This window comes from Lethenteron reissneri, chromosome 63 (assembly GCF_015708825.2).
Source record: "Lethenteron reissneri isolate LAM-NWPU_2019-01 chromosome 63, ASM1570882v1, whole genome shotgun sequence".
In the NCBI taxonomy this organism is placed as follows: Eukaryota; Metazoa; Chordata; class Hyperoartia; order Petromyzontiformes; family Petromyzontidae; genus Lethenteron; species Lethenteron reissneri.
Window position 1 is genome coordinate 7,306,542 of NC_083841.1, and position 17,374 is coordinate 7,323,915.

At 55.6% G+C, this 17,374-nt stretch overlaps 1 protein-coding gene across 3 annotated transcripts in view; it reads left to right on the forward strand.

The window, feature by feature from the left end:
* Positions 1-1,882: 1,882 nt before the first annotated feature.
* LOC133358841 (voltage-dependent T-type calcium channel subunit alpha-1H-like) overlaps positions 1,883-17,374 on the forward strand; it is a 210,927-nt gene continuing 195,435 nt past the window's right edge. For 2 of the 3 annotated variants that reach the window (XM_061577290.1, XM_061577289.1), the window contains exon 1: positions 1,883-2,445. The gene's annotated coding sequence lies outside the window, so the exon portion shown is untranslated. The remainder of the gene's footprint in view (positions 2,446-17,374) is intronic. The other variant, XM_061577291.1, reaches the window with a different exon arrangement.

Sequence of the window (17,374 nt, forward strand, 5' to 3'; positions counted from 1 at the left end):
TGGCAGTGAGCGGGAATCGAACCCGCCAACTTCGTAGCGCGGCTCGCTAATCGCGACGCTCCCCACTACACACTAATACACACACACATTAACACACGTACGCACACACACACATTAACACACGCACGCACACACACACATTAACACACGCACACACATTAACACACACGCACATTAACACACACATTAACACACATTAACACACGCACACACGCACGCACACACACACATTAACACACGCACTAATACACACACATTAACACACACACAAATACAAACACACATTAACACACGCACGCACACACACACCTTAACATACGCACGCACACACACATTAGCACACGCACACACACACATTAACACACGCACGCACACACATTGACACAAGCACACACACACACTAATACACACACACATTAACACACACATTAACACACGCACGCACACACACATTAACACACGCACGCACACACATTGACACAAGCACACACACACTAACACACGCACACATTAACACACACATTAACACACACACTATTACACCCACACATTAACACACGCACGCACGCACGCACACATTAACACACGCACACACACATTACACACATTAACACACACGCACACACACTAACACACGCACACACACACACATTAACAGGCACACACAATATCACACGCGCACACACACACATTATCACACACACATACATTCACACACGCACATACACACATTAACACATGCGCACACACACATTAACACACGCACCACACACATTAACACACACGCACACACACTAACACACGCACACACTAACACACGCACACACTAACTAACACACACACACTAACACACCCACGCACACACATTAACACACACGCACACATTAACACACGCACGCACGCACACACACATTAACACACGCACACACACACTAACACACGCACACACATTAACACACACACAAACACACACATACACTAACACACATTAACACACGCACACACACCATTAACACACACACAGTAACACACACTAATATACACACACATTAACACACATTAACACACGCACACACACATTAACACACGCACACACACACTAACACACGCACGCACACACATTAACACATGCACGTACACACACACAATAATACACACACATTAACACACACATTAACACACGCAAGCACACACACATTAACACACGCACGCACACACACATTAACACACGCGCACATACACTAACACAAAGCACGCACACACATTAACACACGCACACATTAACACACGCGCACACACACACTCACACACATTAACACACACACACTAACACACACACACTAACACACGCACGCACACACATTAACAGGCACACACATTATCACACGCACACACACACACATTAACACACACATACATTCACACACGCACATACACACACATTAACACATGCGCACACACACATTACCACGCACACACACACACATTAACACACACGCACACACACACCAACACACGCACACACATTAACACACACATTAACACACGCGCACACACACATCAACACACGCACACACTAACACACATTAACACACGCACACACACACTAATACACGCACACACATTAACACACACACGCACACAACACTAACACACATTAACACACGCACACACACACATTAACACACACTAACACACACATTAACACACACACATTAACACACACATCAACACACACGCACACATACACACATTAACACGCACACACACACTAACACACACACACATTAACACACACGCACACACATTCACGCAACTTGTAGACACGTCACGGATGGGGAGGTACACGGGTAGCCGAGGGCTGGAGGGAAGGAGGAGGAGTGAGTGAGAGAGAGAGAGGAGATTCAACAGCCATCACGCAAAGAGCACACACACAACACACAAAGAGGAAGGCGGAGTAGTTACGTGTTTATATATATAGAGAGAAGAGTCTGGCATAATCACTCCACACTGAACTGCACAGGGTGAGGAAGAGACAGAGAGAGAGACAGAGGAGACACACACACAAGTGTGCGCATGCACGGGTGCAAGACACCACACAGCCAAAGCAACATTTTGGTTCGTCTCGGGAGACAAAAGTGAGGGCGGGTACATAGTTAGCGAGCACCTATTACTGAAAGGCCCCCCGCCTTGGAACTTTACTCGTTGATTGGACTTTGGTGCCACGGATGCTTAGAGGAAGAAGACAACTCGCGGGGGGGGGGGGGGCATGTGGATGATGATTGATGCTGGACTCTGGCTAGGAGCAGTAAGTTGTTGATTCTTCGCCTCCGTAGACCGCAGAGAGATGCGATTCTCGCTTTGTCGGTAAACGCACGACGCGGTGACGGTGGCGGATTACTCGTGGGAGATGGCACAACCGTGGAGATACATTTGACACGAGAGGTGAGTCGTTGTGTGAGTGTGTGTGAGTGCGTTTGTCTGTGAGCGGGGAGCGGTCTTGTAGCGGTCAGCGCTACGCCGCGCTACGAACCCGGCGACCCGGGGTTCGATTCCCGCTCACGGCCAACACCCAGCGACGATTGTCTGAAGCGGTCCTGGGCCTCCCCTAGGTGGACTCGGCCTCGAGCGAGTACTCGGTGTGGTGCGTGAAAACATCGCTACTAGGGGAGACAAAGGCGGTCGGGCGTGGTGCTGGCCACCCACCCCCCTCGTGTGCCACGGTGCCGGCCTTCATAGGTGCTGCTGCTCGCTAACAGCACTTGCCCCGACAGTCTGTTAGACTACCCGGGGGATCTTTGTCTTGTTTAAACGCATGCAGTGCGGAGCGGTGGCGCAGTGGTTCGCGCTGCACTGCGCTCCGAGCCCGGCAAGATGACAACGATTAATGACAGTGGACAGCTGCTTTTGAACCCGGTCCTGGGCCTCCGCTAGGTCGACTCAGCCTCAAATGAGTACCCCTGCTGCGGTGTGTGAGCATCAGCACTGGGGAGACAAAGGCGGCCGGGCGTGGTGCTGTCCGCCCGCAACCCCCTCCCGATCGCGTGCCGTTCCGCCCTTCCTGTGACTCGCCGTGACTGTCGACTGCACTTGCCCCAGTCGTCTGTTGCAAGGCTACAACGGGGGACCTTTGTCTTTGGGCCGGCGTCCTTTATTTCACTGCGGCAGAATTCGTTTCGATTGCCCCACGCACTTAACCGTCGGACTTCGCGTGGCCGCGCGTGCGATCCGTCACCCTTTGTCACGTGGCTCGCGTTCACGGCGTCCTTTATTGGACCCGCGCAAGGCCATCGATCATATTTAACATTGTCGCAGGCTGTGGCGATCGATATTATTCACAATAAAGGGTAGTTGGGTGAGGTCGCGTCAGTATGAATGTGTCCAAACTCTTTTGTTCTTTCGGTAAAGTCACGTGGGTATAAAATAAAATGCACATACTTACGCGATCTCACACAAAACAACCTTTATTTTGAATCCCATTGATAATCCTTGTCCATTATTTCGCCAAGCGGTGAGAGCCATCGTTTCTCGTCAAGTCCCTTCATTGAACCACGCCAGACCCAACTTGCATCCTTTATTCGACCACCGCAAATCGATTATTGAGACGCCATCCGATCGATTAATTGGCGATCCTGTTTTACAAATTAATTAATCGCGCGATTCACACGCGGCGCCGATGCATTTCATTGAGCCGCGCGAAGCCGGCGCGGTGTCAATTGTCTAACCGCGTCGAGATCACCTTTCTAATCATCATCATCATCAACATCCTCTTATTTCTATTTAAACGCCAGGGACTCACTTTGAGACGTTATCACGCGAGATATCTGGCAGGTACCCGGACCTACAATCCCAGTTAATGATCGCTCCCTTTATTTCGCCACCGACAACTCCACCTCCCCACCCCGACTGAGACGCCATACTTCACTGCGTACAAGTTGCGGCTTCGAAGAGGCGTCATTCTTTCGAGCCCCCCACCACCCCGCGGAGGAGACGCCCATCGCGATATTGGGATCCTTTATTTAGCGGCGCGTTCAATAAAGGCCAAGTGTCGAACCCAAATCGAGATATCGCCATCCATTATAGAACCCAAAGCAACCACACACACGCATCGGCCAGTCGCCACGCGATCATTCATCTCACCACAGGCATCCCCATATTTCACCGCACACGTTTCACTGAAAACCCCACAACGCATCCTTTATTAGCCACACACTTGATTTAACCCGCACATTATTTAACCACACACACACACGCATCGGCCAGTAACCAGGCGATAATGTATTTGACCACAGGCATCCCCATATTTCACCGCACACGTTTCACTCACACCACCCCCACCACGCATCCTTTATTAACCACACACTTAATTTAAACCCCTCCCCTCCCCCCCAATCATCACCCAATCTCTAACTCTCTAAACCCAAACTCGCGGCCCGTATTTGACCACACGGTGGGTCCTTGATGCAATCACGCACGCGTCTCGTTTCAATACAGAATGCCTTTATTATTATTATTATCCACGCACGGATCCATTACCCAACCACGCGCCCCTCCATTCATCGCACGGCACGCATCCTTTATTGAGCCACGCAGATTCCGTTGAGATTTCTTATGTATTTTCACCGATATTTTCTAAAACTACACAAACACATCCTTTATTTAGCCGCCGCTCCCACGAGGTTTGGGGCTAAACACGTTTACCCCCCCCCCCCGCTCGCCCTCACGGCCTGGTCGCGTTTTTATGGATGCCGGGAATTTTTGGCCTCTGAAAGTCTTGGAACGAAAATGCCTCATTTAGTGTGATGGTGCATACTTCAGGTCCTGTACTCCTCCTCGTCGTCTGTCCACCTCGACTCGTACCTCATCCAGACCTCCCTATCTCGTCCACCCTCTCTATTTTTATTTTGACGATCAGAGGAATCAAGAAGATGCTCGGTGTAGTCGGCACTTTGCTTCGTTCATCATTTCGTTTTTTTTGTTTTTTTTCAATGCTTTGCTTTATGTGCCCTCCCCCCCTTTTTAAATGAAAGATTTAATAAAATATTTCACGCTCTGCTCTCCTTACACATTCCCTCCCTCTCCCTCTCTCCCTGCTCCTCATCCTCCAACTTATTCGCCGCTGGGTCGCCCGTTCGGTCTCTACGATCCGACCGAGACGAGACCAGAGACTGACCGTGGCTTGGATCTCGTTGGATCTCCTCCGCAGTTTTTCACTCTTCACCAAATGAATTCGTGCCGACATTTGCATCTCACCGCCTCCACCACCGCCTCCACCACCGCCTCCACCAAACGCCTCCACCACCGCCTCCACCCAACCGCCGTCTCTCCTCGATAACTGCTACGAACCTCGAGGGCCCCCTTGAGCTACTTGGGGCGCAGCTACTTTGCTTTGCCTGTGCCTTGTACAGCCACACACTCCCCCTCCCCCACCACCTCCCCCAGTAGCTAACGCTAAGTGCCTTTAATTAAGCGCCTTTAATTAAGCGTAGGAATAACAGAGAAATGCACGCACACCGCAACCTCGACTCACGCACACCTCGACTCACGCACACCTCGACTCACGCACCCCTCGACTCACGCACACCTCAACCTCGACTCACGCAACCTTGACTCACGCACACCTCAACCTCGACTCACGCACACACCGCACACTGGCGCGCCCCCTCTCTCCATCTCACACTCCAGAGAGCAGCAGCAGCAGCGAGAGACGTGCTCAAACCACTGCTGGATGGAACGACTCACTCTGTCTCCCATCTCCTCTCACGTTCCTCTCACCGTGTCACTAACGCGCCCTCTCTCTGCATCTCACACTCGAGGTATCAGCAACATACCTCCTCACTCCACTGCTGGATATAATTACCTTCTCACTCTCTCTCTCTGTCTCTCTCTCTGTCTCTCATGGCGGTCGCCATCTCTTCTCGAGGCGGTCGCTCACGATCCACATTCTGGCGGCGGCGGGCGGCCGCGGCGAGTGAAGTTGGTGGCCCCCGTGGCGCTTCGAGTGGTCGCGTCGCGAATGTTTCGCGGTTCGGCCTCCAGCGGCCGCCCCTGGGCTCATGTGAGGCGCATCCGGCGCTGTCATCGCGACGACGCCACGAGCCACTTCACGTTAAAGATCAAGAACCCGTCACCAACCCCACCACCCACCACCACCCACCCACCACCCACCACCAACCACCGCCACCCACCACCACCCACTACCCACCACCACCCACCACCCACCACCACCCACCGCCACCCACCGCCACCCACCACCAACCACCCACCCACCACCACCACCACCACCACCACCCACCACCCACCCACCCACCACCACCACCACCACCACCACCAACCACCACCACCCACCACCACCACCCACCACCACCAACCACCACCACCCACCACCACCCACCATCAACCACTCACCACCCACCACCCACCCTCCACCACCCACCCCCCACCACCCACCCCCCACCACCAACCTCCCACCACCCACCACCAACCAACCACCCACCACCACCCACCCCCCCACCACCCACCACCAACCACCACCACCCACCACCCACCACCAACCACCACCCACCACCCACCATCAACCACCCACCACCCACCCACCCCCCCACCACCAAACCACCCACCTCCCACCACCCACCACCACCACCCACCACCACCCACCACCCACCACCACCCACCACCACCAACCACCACCACCCACCACCAACCACCACCACCACCAACCACCCACCACCAACCACCCACCACCCACCACCCACCCTCCACCACTCACCACCCACCCCCACCACCCACTCCCCACCCCCAACCACCCACCTACCACCACCCACCAACCACCACCACACCACCCCCACCACCCCCACCACCCACCACCACCCAACCACCACCACCCCACCACCACCAACCACCACCACCCACCACCAACCACCACCACCCACCACCAACCACCACCCACCACCCACCCTCCACCCCCCACCACCCACCCACCCCCCACCACCAACCACCCACCTCCCACCACCCACCACCAACCACCCACCACCACCCACCACCCACCACCACCCACCACCACCAACCACCACCACCCACCACCAACCACCACCACCACCAACCACCCACCACCAACCACCCACCACCCACCAACACCCTCCACCACTCACCACCCACCCCCACCACCCACCCCCCACCCCCAACCACCCACCTAGCCACCACCCACCACCAACCACCCACCACCACCCCCCCCCCACCACCCACCACCACCCACCACCACCAACCACCACCACCCACCACCAACCACCACCACCCACCACCAACCACCACCACCCACCATCAACCACCCACCCTCCACCACTCACCACCCACCCCCACCACTCACCACCCACCCACCCCCCACCCACCCACCCCCCACCACCAACCACACCACCTCCCACCACCCACCACCAACCACCCACCACCACCCACCACCCACCCCCCACCACCACCCACCACCACCAACCACCACCACCCACCACCAACCACCACCACCACCAACCACCACCACCACCAACCACCCACCACCCACCACTCACCCTCCACCACTCACCAACCCCACCCCACCACCACCCACCCCCCACCCCCCCAACCACCCACCTACCACCACCCACCACCAACCACCCACCACCACCCACCCACCCACCCACCACCCACCACCACCCACCACCCACCCCCCACCACCCACCACCACCCACCACCACCAACCACCACCACCCACCACCAACACCACCCACCACCAACCACCACCACCCACCATCAACCACCCACCCTCCACCACTCACCACCCACCCCCCACCACCCACCCCCCACCACCAATCACTCACCTCCCACCACCCACACCAACCACCCACCACCACCCACCACCCACCCCCCCCCACCACCCACCCACCACACCACCACCAACCACACCACCCCACCACCACCCCACCACCCCCACCACCACCACCACCCACCACAACCCCCACCCTCCCCACCCCACCCCCCCCCCACCACCACACCCCACCACCACCACCACCACCCCACCCACCCACCACCAACCACCCCCACCACCCACCTCCCACCACCCACCCACCCCCACCCACCCCACCACCCACCCACCACCACAACCACCCACCACCCACCACCAAACCCCACCACCCACTACCCCACCAAGCATTGACGACATTCGCAAGGCGAAGGCGGCCCAATCGTTGAGTAACCGACGTCAGGATCCAAAAGGTACCAATTAAAGAAGGCAAATTGAAAGCGCAGATTCATGAGGTCGTTTGAATGGAGCTCCAGTCAGCGGCACTCACGCAGCAGTTCTACTCTCACGCGTTCATCGCGTGCAAAATAAATTCGCAACTTAAGTCCAGCATCTGCATCCTCCACGCATCGTGGCCCATCTTCGCAATCGCTCCATCTCCACCAGCCCGGGGTGGGGTATGGGCCGACGCCTTCTCTCGGTCGCGATTCCATTCCTCGGCCTCCGCTCCGCTGCTGTCTTCGTGACCATGGGGCCGTGGTGCTCCCTTCTGGCCGTCACAGTTCGAATCTTACCGTTCGCCCACAGCGCGTGCCTCCGCTGCTCCGCGTGGCTTCTCTCTCTGCCTCTCGGTGCGATTCCAAGCACGCGTCTCTCTATGCTGCTACCACCACCACCACCACCATGAACACCACCACCACCGTGATATATACACTGCTGGATGATGCCACGAACCTGCGCGTGTGTCCACGACTCCCACGGGTTCCGCGCTCTGCCTCGCATCTCACCCGTGGTGGTGTCGTTCCCATCGCCTCCTCGACACCGTGCGTGTCGTCACAGCCCACGATCTATTTCCACCACCCTTTATTTGAGCCTCATGGCGGGACCCTGGGCTTACCAATTAATACAAAATGGCGGAGACGATTAGATATTTTATTTCAGGGACGCAAACTTTCCCCCCAGGGGTGTAACTTTACTCCGCGACTGGAGTATCAATCAATCCGGCAGCGGTGCCGCACTCCGCGATGTTGAAACGCAGCCGAGATCCTGAACTGCTCGTACGCACCGTGGTGGTGCGTACGAGTACAACTCGTCGAGATGAGTCCATGGCCGCATGGCCGATGCATCGACAGACTAAAAACGACTCCATCACGGACATGGTGCGAGAGCCGGGGTATTGTGGGTATCTCGGGGAACCGCCATGAGGTTAATTTAACCACCACACCGTCTCCCTTTGGAGATCCAGGTCAGACGTCACTCGCCACTGATGATGGTGGCCAGGACGTGAACTCGGATCGCCAGGCACACAATGCAACATAAAACAAAGATCCCCCGTGTAGCCTTCACAGACTGCTGGGGCAAGTGCTGTTAGCGAGCACCTATGAAGGCCGGAACGGCGCATGGGGGGGTGGGGTGGCCAACACCACGCCCGGCCGCCAGTGGCGATGTTTAGTACACACCGCACCAGGTACTCCTTTGAGGCTGAGTCGACCTAGGGGAGGCCCAGGACCGGTTCAGATAATCGTCACTGGTGTTGACCGTGAGCGGGAATCGAACCCAGGTCGCCGGGTTCATAGGGCAGCGCGCTAACCGCTGCACCACCGCTCCCACGGTGCTAACCCACACACACGCTGTGCATACAAAGACAAAGATCCCCCGTATAGACAGTTACAGACTGTTGGGGCAAGTGATGTTAGCGAGCACCTATGAAGGCCGGCACGTCACACGAGGGGGTGGGGGTGGAGAGAACCACGCCGCGACCGCCTTTGTCTCCCCAGTGGCCAAGATACACAAACACACACTCTGTGTCTGTCTGTGTGTGTGTAGCCACGACTTGCAATAATGGGTAAATTGGAACTGTAACGTACTTAGGTGTCGGATTACTTTCCTGTTTGGCCGCCCTGTGTGTGTCCGTGTACAGTCGCATTATGAACACACACACACACCACACACACCCCACACACACACCACACACACCACACACACACCACACACACATCACACACACCACACACACACCACACACACCACACACACACCACACACAGACCACATACACACCACACACACCACACACACACCATACACACCACACACACACCACACACACCACACACACACACCATCACACACACCACCACACACCACACCACACACACACACCACACACACCACACACACCACACACACACACACAGGTGAACTCACATATCAAAGCTCTGTCAGTTCCAGCGATTGTTTGCCCATATTTCAGCACGCCGGTAAATACAAAAACGCATCAGAAGTGTCATCATCATCATCGTGGTCGTAACCAACATCACCAGCACCACGGTCATCCACGACCATCATCCACCACCCACAAACATCATCCACCACCACCAACACCTCCAACATCACAAACCACCACCAGCATCACCATCGTCCACCACCACCATCATCCACCACCACCACCTCCAACATCACCATCGTCCACCAACATCATCCACCACCCATCAAGATCACCCACCACCACCATAATCCACCACCACCACCTCCAATATCACAAACCACAACCAACATCACCATCGTCCACCACCACCACCACCACCAACATCACCATCATCCACCACCCATCAAGATCATCCACCACCACCATAATCCACCATCACCACCACCACCTCCAACATCACCATCCACTACCACCTCCAATATCACAAACCACAACCAACATCAAAATCGTCCACCACCACCTCCAACATCACCATCCACCACCAACATCATCGTCCACCACCACCACCAGCAGTACTCGGCTTCTGCTTGGCTGCACCTGACAGATTCCGAGCCATGGCTCCCGGGGAAACTCCACTCACCGATTCCTCTACCCATGTTGAGGACTACCAGACACTCTCTCGTCTCATCCACCACCACCACTAGACTGTGTTCAACAACCACCACCACCACCACGCTGTGTTCAACCACCACCACCACCACCACACTGTGTTCAACTACCACCACCACGCTGTGTTCAACAACCACCACCACCACGCTGTGTTCAACCACCACCACCAACACGCTGTGTTTAACCACCACCACCACCACTACACTGTGTTCAACCACCACCACCACCACCACCACCACCACCACCACCACCACCACCACCACCACCACCACCACCACCACCACCACCACACGGTATTGAACCACCACCACCACACTGTTTTCAACCAACAACACAACCGCCGTTCGCCACTAAGTGGCGGTGACTTCACCACGACGCTTGTGCCAGGCCAAGTGCACCTTGAGGCCACGTGAAGTGTCGAACGCCCGCTGGCAGGAGGTCACGGGGCAGACCCAGGTGCCACGGGTCGACTGACTGAGATGACCAAGATGACTGGCTGATGCACCACCTGTGCCCCCTACTGTACCAACTTGCTGTGCTTTAGCCACCCGGCGCTCCGCTCGTTGTTGTGAGCGTCGCTCCTCCGCCCTCCGTTGTTGTTGGAGGGCGACTGCCTCCAACTGCCCAGTAGCGTCCTTCACGAGCCTCCTCCACAGAGGCCGATCTGGACACCGCTGGTACCAGTCATCGGCAAGTCCACTCAGCTCCACGTCTTCCTGTACCACATCACTCCATCTCTTCTCTAGCCCGTGCCGCACCCGTTTAGCCCCCTCGAATCCGGCCGAACAAAATCTGTTTAGGCATGCGGTGGCTGGTCATGCGGGCTACATGACCCAGCCAACGCAGCCTTGCCTGCCTGGAGGAGCTCACCGAATGGGACTTTGCCCAGATCTTTCAAGGATTTGTGAGCTCCTCACACAATCCAGCCTGGTTAAACCCAGGATGGATCGTAGGCAGGCCAGCCTAAATGTTTCCAACCGGCGAAGATGCTCCATTAGGGGGGTCCACGTTTCGCAAGCGTAGAGAAGGGATGGAATGACTGTGGACGAGAAGACCTGAAGCTTCGTGCGGAGCGACAGACCAGGTAGCTTCCACACAGCGTTACGCAACCGATGAAAAGATATTGCTGCTCGACTGATTCGGAGTGAGACCTCTGCTGTTAAACTGGAGCCGGTCATAAGCACACTGCCCAGGTATGGGAAACGCTCCACTCTCTCCACTACTGCCCCATCACCGATTGGGAGTTGTGGGGGTGGAATGTCCGATTGTACTAAATACCCAGGCAGGTGCTTAGTTTTGGTGGGGCTGGTGGTAAGGCTCCACCTCTTAGTGGCACGCTCCAGTCTCAGCAGCAGCGTCTCCAACTCCTCTGAATGAGCAGCTATTACCAAATAATCGGCATATATAACGTGGTTGACCAATAGGGAGCCATCCCTTGATCGCACCCGGGCATCGATCAGCCTCCCATTATATCTGTACCAAATGGAAAATCCCCCGGTACAGCTATTGAAGGCTTCACGAACTACGCGGTCAAAATAGATGTTAAATAATGTGGGAGCCAGAGGAAATCCCTGCCGCACCCCAAGGTGTACAGGGAAAGGCTCTGACTCCCGGCCACGTAGTTTTACCCGGGCCCGCTCACCATCATGAAGGTCCTTAATGATCGTGAGCAGAGGGTCAGGGACTCCGAAAGCACGAAGAACAACCCAGAGCCCAGGCCTACTGATGGTATCATAGGCCTTGACCAGGCCAATAAAGCAGAGATGTAGGTCTTGTTGGAATTCCCTAACATCTCTGCTGTAGCAGACGGACAGAAAATATGGCATCTGTGCAGGACCGTCCTTTCCTGAAACCGCATTGGGGCTCCGCAAGCCCTCCTCAGCGTGCCTAGCAAGGCGATGTTGAATACTCCTCGCCAGGACCTTTCCCGGCACACTGAGGAGTGAGATGCCCCTGTAATTGTTACAGTCTGTGCGGTCCCCCTTTTAAAGAGGGGGACCACCAGGGCATCCTTCCAATCCTGCGGAACCCGTCCAGTGGTCCAGACTGTTGTTATGATGTCATGTAGGGCATAGTCTGTGCACAAACGCCACCCTCCCTGAGCATTTCGCTTGGGAGATCATCTCTGCCTGGTGCCTTTCCTAGTCTCAGACTCCGGATTGCCTTCAGTACTTCCTCAACAGATGGCACCTCAGCCAGCCACTCACAGGGGGTGACCTCTTCCAATATTGAGGCACCGCAGCCTCAGCAGGGTTATCCCCACTTTGTGCCATGATGTTTTCCTGGCTGAGAGATTTTCCCTCCCCCAGGACCTCACAAAAATGCTCAGCAAATCTGCAAACCTGTTCCTGGGGGTCGGAGATTGGATCACCGTTTTTTCCCCTAATGATGGTAATAGGTGTGGCGCTGCTTTTTACTTTTTTGATGGAGTTAAATAGAGATTTGTGATCGCGGGCCACTGAGGCAGACTCCATCTCCTCAGCAACCCGTGACCACCACCCATCCTTGCAGCGCCTTACGGCTCTCCGAACTTCCGAGCGAAGGCTGCGGTAAACTTGGGCCTGTCGCTTTTTCTCAATTAACCTGAACACCTCCTCTGTCAGCCAGGGTTTCTGGGGAGGTCTGGACCGCGTACGCAAAGCAGCCATTGCAGCTGCATGAGTCACAGTCCTAAACCTCGCCCATTTACCCTCGACATCAGGAGGAGTGGGGGACGATGCCAACCCCAGCTGCAAGCGATGATGAAATTCTCGCTTGCAACTTTCATCAGCTAACTGACACCAGGCCACTTTAGGTTGGAATGGAGTCCTGGGTGTACACCCACCACTGGAGTGGAAGAATAGCAGGCGCATCTTACAGATGACTAGTCGATGGTCAGAGGGCAGATCAGCTCCACGGTAGGTCCTGGTGTCAAGGACATGGGCTCGCATCCGCTGGTCCGTCACTATGTAGTCCAGCAGATGTTCTTGCTTGGACCTGGAATGCGTCCATGATGTTGTGTGGATGCGCCGATGCCGGAAGAGCGTGTTGGTAATTACAAGCCCATGGGCTGCAAAAAATCTAGCAGCCTCCTACCGTTGTTATTGAGCTGATCTGGCCCATGCCTTCCAATCACTCTAGACCAGGTGCCAGCATCATGACCAACTCGGGCATTGAAGTCACCCAACAAGATGACTCTGTCCCGAGTGGCCACTTTAGCCAGCACCTGTGACAGGAGGTCATAGAAGGCATCTGACTCATCGGCTTTGCCTGCATCCCTCCACGGATGTTCGTCTTCGGTGGGGGCATAAGTAACCACGACCACCACTCCTCGCCTCCGGTTGATGGGAAGGCGAGCCCAAAGTATCCTGGGGCTTACAGCTTCCCACACCTCACCGCCACACTCCCACGCCCCCTTCATTCTTTTGTTCAAAGAAGAGCCACACCCTGTTGTTTGGCAGTCTCCTGCCCCGAGTAGAGGACTGTCCACCCCTCATGGGGGCAGGAGCCAGAACCGGCCCACCGGACCTCCTGAATGCCACAGAGATCCAGGCGGTACCAGTCCAGCTCCCGACAAAGGAGTGGCAACCTCTCCTCCGCAGTGAGCGTTCGAACATTCCACGTGGCCATCCGTAATGGCTTTTCGTTGTGTCTGGAGGAGCCCCGAGGGTGAAGATTCAATCTCCTGGCTCCGCCAATTGGGGTTTGGCCAGGAGACGTCATAGACGCCTGTCCCCCCGGGGCCTCCGGCACAAGCTTATTTGCTACAGGTTTATGTTTAATTCGTGGTTTCGTGGTAATTAACCACCACCACCACCACTACCACCACCACCACCACCACCACCACACTGTGTTGAACCACCACCACCCACACTGTGTTCAACCACCACCACCACGTGTTCAACCACCACCACCACCACCACCACACTGTGTTGAACCACCACCACCACTACCACCACACAGTGTTCAACCACCACCACCACCACACTGTGTTCAACCACCACCACCATCACTACCACCACAGTGTTTAACCACCACCACCACACTGTGTTCAACCACCACCACCACACTGTGTTGAACCACAACCACCACCACTAACCACCACACAGTGTTCTACCACCACACTATGTTTAACCACCACCACCACACTGTGTTGAACCACAACCACCACCATCACTACCACCACACAGTGTTCTACCACCACACTGTGTTGAACCACCACCACATTGTGTTGAACCACCACCACCATCACCACCACACTGTGTTCAACCACCACCACCACCACCACACTGTGTTGAACCACCACCACCACACTGTGTTGAACCACCACCATCACCCAGTGTTCAACCATCACCACCACCACACTGTGTTCAACCACCACCACACTGTGTTGAACCACCACCACCACACTGTGTTGAACCACCACCACCACCACACTGTGTTCAACCACCACCACCACCACCACCACACTGTGTTGAACCACCACCAACACCACACTGTTGAACCACCACCACCACCACCACGACCACACTGTGTTCAACCACCACCACCACCACACTGTGTTGAACCACCACCACCACCACACTGTGTTGAACCACCACCACCAACACCACACTGTGTTGAACCACCACCACCACCACCACACTGTGTTGAACCACCACCACCACACTGTGTTCAACCACCACCACCACACTGTGTTCAACCACCACCACCACCACCACACTGTGTTGAACCACCACCACCAACACCACACTGTGTTGAACCACCACCACCACCACCACCACACTGTGTTGAACCACCACCACCACCACACTGTGTTCAACCACCACCACCAACACCACACTGTGTTGAACCACCACCACCACCACACTGTGTTGAACCACCACCACCACACTGTGTTGAACCACCACCACCACACTGTGTTCAACCACCACCACCACCACGCTGCCGGTCACATCAACTCACTCACGCACACAAACAAATACAAAGATCCCCCCTATAGCCTTAACAGTCTGCAGGGCGAAGCAACCACACAAAGAGGAAAAACCTATGATTACATTTTGGTACTGGCAACGGAGCCCTCATTACTCTGATGGTGGCGTTGTGTTTGAGCTGTGCGCCTTTTGGCGTCCTCTGGTCGAACACCACGAGACTGGGCTCTAAGGAAAGCCGTCTCTGGCGTGGACCAATCAGTTTCAAGGACAATGCATGCATTATCAGAGTGTGCCTTTTCTTTGCATTCTGAGCGCAGATATTGTGGTTAATGTAAATATGATTCCTCGTAAAAAGGTTCCAGTTTTGTTGCCAAAGAAAAAACGGGAACAAAACCCCCATTATTGTTATTCCTCCGAATGTTGGGGGCAAGTACCGTGGGGTTGTAGCCGGCCTGGGAAGGGCCACGTGATCATTTGAGGCTGAGTCGACCTAGCGGGAGGCCAAAGGATCGGTTCAGATGATCGTCACTGGGTGTTGGCGGCCGCGAGCGGGAATTGAACTCGCGTCGCCGGGTTCGTAGCGCGGCCACGCTCACCTGCTACACTACCGCTCCCCACAACACGATAATATATACAAAGACAAAGATGCCCCGTATAGCCTTGACGCACTGTTGGGGCAAGTGCTGTTAGCGAGCACCTATGAAGGCCGACACGGCACACGAGGGGGTGGGTGGCAAATGGTAGTGGCGATGTTTACGCACCACACCAGGTACTCATTTGAGGCTGAGTCGACCTAGGGGAGGCCCAAGACCGGTTCAGATAATCGTCACTGGTGTTAGCCGTGAGCGGGAATCGCCAGGTTCGTAGCGCAGCGCGCTAAGCGCTACACTACCACCGCTACACACACACACCTACTCCACACTTGCCATACCGCAGGTCACAACAACACTCTCGCACACACGCTCACCACACTGCAGGCCGCAATCACCCACCCACCCACCAACTCACCCACTCACTCACTCACCTACCCACCCACTCACCCACTCACTCACCCACCCACCCACTCACCCACTCACTCACTCACCTACCCAGTCACTCACCCACTCACTCACCCACCCCACTCACCCACCCACTCACTTACTCATTCACCCACCCACTTACTCACCCACTCACTTACTCACCCACTCACTCACTCACCCACTCACTCAACCACCCACTCACTCACTCACTCACTAACTCACCCACCCACCCACTCACCCACTCACTCACTCACCCACCCACTCACTCACTCACCCACTCACCCACTCACCCACCCACTCACTCACCCACTCACTCACCCACCCACCCACCCACTCACTCACTCACCCACTCACCCACCCACCCACCCACTCACTCACCCGCCCACTCACCCACTCACTCACTCACCTACCACTCACTCACTCACTCACTCACCCACTCACCCACTCACTCACCCACCCACCCACTCACTCACTCACCCACCCACCCACCCACTCACTCACCCACTCACTCACTCACTCGCCCACCCACTCACTCACTCACCCACCCACCCACTCACTCACTGACCCACGCACTCAC